We start from the raw sequence: 4,864 nt of genomic DNA, 5'->3' as shown, positions 1-4,864 counted from the left end.
TGTGGCTACTTGATGAGGTACCAGAAAGACGTCATATGGCAATGACTGATCGTGCAGAGGAGTAGTAGATGATGTTCTACCTTTTGATGACGTTCCACCTGACTTGAGTTTTGAAGACTTAGAACGTACTTTCCCTCGCTTTAGTAGTCTAGAGAGACTTGGTGAGTATAGAGTCTAGGCTAGCCTGGGCGCCAGCTTAGGGACATCTTGAATAGGTCAGGGCCTGGGATGTTGTATGTATATATGTATATAGTTATTATCTAGCTATATCTAGGGGTGTTCTAACTAAAATTTCATACTCTAATAAAGGCTGCATCACCAAATATTGTCAACTGCTTGTGATGTATTTATGTGTGGTTGTTTATAACTGTTTTATCTACTATCAGTTGTGAATTGATTATGAATGATTCCTTTATTAATCCAAACATTTTAAAAAAAATATATATACCTCACAAATTAACTACGCTTTTAACAACGAATCAGGCTCATATGGTAAATAATAGATAATAATTAGGAAGATAAATTGGTAGCGCTCAGTTTCCGGTATGATCAAGACATGTTGAAAATTGGGTCGTTACAATTTGGTATCAGAGCAGTTCGTTCCCGGTAGAGCCTGGGGAGTGGACTGAATATGCTTCATTGCAAACTCTGCTTGTGTGTCTCATGCTGTTAGGGTATCTTCAAGATACATTTGGCATGAATTTCTATGAGCACTCATTTTGGGAATGTTCATGCCTTACTTGAGATATTAAGACTGATCACCTTAATGTTGATTGTTTAGTGTGGATAAGACTTCAATGACTGTGAATAAGCATGGTTTAAGTGAGCTCTGAACGACGAATCCACGTGAGCCACAGCTATCTTCATAGATTTTATGATCTCCATGGCTATGGCTATGTGATATTTAGATGCTGTAAGGAACGAACTGATATCTACATCAGGATGGCTTGAAGGAAATAGACTGCTTGAAGATGGATTCTGCATGTGGTTGAAATTTTGAGGACAAAATTTTCTTTTAGGAGGGTATAATGTAACAACCCTGATTTTCGAGTACGTGAGATCTTTTCTAAAGGCACGGATTTCTTCGGAAGATCAGTAAAGGGAACACATCTTCTATATCAACAAGTATCACGATCCTCATTGTCATTATGTCATCTTTAAGCTAGAACCTCTTTTGAGGCAAACTCGATAATGCAATTATGAAGAACCTAATTTTTTAGCCGTATTGGTTAGGAGTTTTGATTCTAGTTTTCGTAAATAGTCTCTGTTTGACAAACCGGACTCGATTCATGAGAGAAAAGATATAATATTATAATGTTATCATTTTATTAGTATTATAAGATGCTTGAATTATATTATAAGGTTACCTGGTCAGTTTTAGTTAAAAATAAAAATCAGTTTAATCGGATTCACAGTTTTTTGGTGCAGCTTAGCACCAGCACTCTTTGATGACTTTAGCAATGCTAATGCCTCATCATACATGTTATATTTTCATATTAAATGTGTTACTAGTGTCCTTTATGCTAGTAGCTCAGAAAAGAAATTTTAGAGATATTTTTACAAGTGTTCCGATATACCTAGTTTTAGTAGTTATACACTTGAGATATTTTAATATTATTTTAACCCACCTCCAAGCGAACCAATCACAACTCACCCTACACTCCCAAGACACTCCAAGTCATTTCTTCATTTTGGACGAAAATAACAAGAGAGAAAAGAGAGAAACTTTCATGAACACTTAATCTTCAAAGCTTGATTTCTTCTAAACTAAAACTCAAATCAAAACTCCGATTTAACCAAAATGATCCTCTCTTCTTCCTCTACATAACCATGTAACTTATCAAGGATGGAAATAAGGTGAGATAGCTGTTCCTTTCCATCTTCAATTCGGTTTTCAAGGAAACATGCTTAAACATGTGTTTTCTTGATGTTCTTCCTTAGGAATCATGTTTAACTTGACTTGAGGGCCAAGAAACGTTAATTTCCAGCAAGTCTAAGGTGAGATATCTCTTCCTAACATGCTGAGGGAGATTTGGTCAGTTGAGGGTTTTTGGTTTTAAAGTTGTTCTTGATGTGATTTAGGAGGAAAAGGTGCTTAAGGACCACCTGAAAGTCTAACTGAATTAGGAGCAGCAAAACCAGGTAGGGTGTGACGAATTTAATCTTGATTGATTGTGTTTGAGATGTGTAATTATGATATGGTTTGGTTATGCTTGAAATTGATTGATTATATGAGTTATTCTTGGTGAAAGTTTGCTGAAATTTTGATGAAATTTGATGATATTTAAGCTATGAATGTTGTTCTTGAGTACTGCTGGAAAAATGAACCCTAGAGCTTAAATTGGGGTTCAATTTGTGTTAAAATCATATGGAAAAGATGGGGTTTTAGTGGCTGCTAATTTATTATGAATTATGGTAAAAATCGGTTGTTGAAAAGACTGAAAAATGGGTAAAATCAGAGAAAGAATCTGAAGAATTTATGAAGAACACTTTGAGTGTGATGAAGAACAATGAAGAACAGGCTTTAGATCCTTAAAAGGGTAAGGAATTAAATATTTTGGTGTTTGGGGGATTATTTGATAATTTCTGAAAGTTAGGGTGGTTAAAGTAGAAATATTAAAAGTTACGGGTGGTAAAAAGTGAATTTTAAAGGTTAAAAGTTAAAGTGGGGTAATTTTCAAAAATATATTAATAAAATAATAAATAATAATAAAATATTAAATAATAATATTTAATTAAAAATAATATTTTAATAAAAATAATAAAATAATACGAAAAAGTCAGTTTTCTGTAAAAGCTTTAGAAAGACAACTTTAAGCGCAGAATCTCATAATTGCCTTCATAAAATACTTAGGGAGTGGTAATAACCTGATAGTGAGGCAAAGATAAAGGAAAGATAAGAAGTTAAAGAAAAGATAAAAACCAAAGAAAAAGTCGGTAAAATTTTAATGACAGAAAAACAGACAGAAATTAGTGAACGAACTAGGGCAACATAGTTAGTCCTTGAGTTGCGGTTAGGGTTAAGTATAATATGAAAAGTTAAACTGTTTCAGTATAGACTTAATGAACCTATACTCAAGACAGGCTAACTATTCATACCAAAATTTACATAAGCTTTAAATATATACGTTAAATAGAGAAATCACTGCAGAGTAGAGAAACACATAGAACATAGTAATCAGAGTAGAGGAAAGAGATAAAAAGAAGAAGAGTAACATAGATATAAAGGAAAGAGTAATCAGAGAAAAGTAAAGAGATACAGAGAACAGAATAACCAGAGCAGAGTAAAGAGATACAGAAAAAAAAGAATAATCAGAGCAGAGTAAAAAGACAAAGAGAAAAGAGTAATATGATAAAGAGAATAGAGAATAAGCAGAGGGCCTATTGAAAGGTCATTTGTTGCATTAAGGCAACTCTAAAGATATTTGTATGTTCATCTGTTGCATTGAGGCAGTCAGATAGATGGTGGTACGACTACTGAGAATGCTTTCCTGGGATACCTTGCTATAATGCTTTGCTGTAAGACAGAGGTTGCTTATAGAGGTATCAAGATTAGTGTGCTCCTGCAAGACAAAGGTTGCTTGTAGTGGTTACCCTGCAAGACAAAGGTTGCTTGCAGTGGATATTTCCAACAGGAAAGCCTTATCCAGACAGAGGTTGCTGGGTAACGTCGGGAGCGGGTATGTAACCAACAAATGAGCTCATTACCTGCATTAAGGCTAGACATGCATCATATTTGGTTGTGCATTTCCTCTGTTATGATTTTTGTTTGAATGTATGCCTTCTTTGTTTTCATTCTATTCTCTGTGTCTCTGTTTTGTTTTCTTGTATTCTTTTGTTTATGTTTTGCTTTTTGTTTTCTCTATTTTCTCTATTTATCTATTTTTTCTATTTACTGCTTCTCTGTATTTTGCTATTCGTCTGCAAAACAACATATAATTAATGAATGTAACTAATAACCCCGGCCCTACTAAGAACTCCCCAGTTCTTACCCCTTCTCTCTCCCTTTCCCCTTCATATGGAAGCGTGAGTATCCTTCCGTAATTCACTGATGACCGTTCGCAAAGAAGATTCTGCTCTGGGTAGTCTTCTGAGTCTAGGGTGAATCTCGTTCTCTGTTTATATGTATATACTGTGAGTCCAGCCAACGTCTGCACCCGTTTGTACGTGAACCTTAACCTAAGTCCTGTGTACGAGACTCTTGCTATGTGGCTACTTGATGAGGTACCAGAAAGACGTCATATGGCAATGACTGATCGTGCAGAGGAGTAGTAGATGATGTTCTACCTTTTGATGACATTCCACCTGACTTGAGTTTTGAAGACTTAGAACGTACTTTCCCTCGCTTTAGTAGTCTAGAGAGACTTGGTGAGTATAGAGTCTAGGCTAGCCTGGGCGCCAGCTTAGGGACATCTTGAATAGGTCAGGGCCTGGGATGTTGTATGTATATATGTATATAGTTATTATCTAGCTATATCTAGGAGTGTTCTAACTAAAATTTCATACTCTAATAAAGGCTGGATCACCGAATATTGTCAGCTACTTGTGATGTATTTATGTGTGGTTGTTTATAACTGTTTTATCTACTATCAGTTGTGAATTGATTATGAATGATTCCGTCTATTAATACAAATGTTTAAAAAAAAATATACCTCACAAATTAACTACGCTTTTAACAACGAATCAGGTTCATATGGTAAATAATAGATAATAATTAGGAAGATAAATTGGTAGCGCTCGGTTTCCGGTATGATCTAGACATGTTGAAAATTGGGTCGTTACAGTTAAGGTTAGGAGCTCTGTTTATTTGGATGGATTAATAACTATTGGTTTCTACTTCTCATTAATGCATTGATTTACATTC

This window comes from Arachis ipaensis, chromosome B6 (assembly GCF_059453495.1).
Source record: "Arachis ipaensis isolate K30076 ecotype BB chromosome B6, ASM5945349v1, whole genome shotgun sequence".
Taxonomy (NCBI): Eukaryota; Viridiplantae; Streptophyta; class Magnoliopsida; order Fabales; family Fabaceae; genus Arachis; species Arachis ipaensis.
This window is presented reverse-complemented; position numbering follows the sequence as displayed.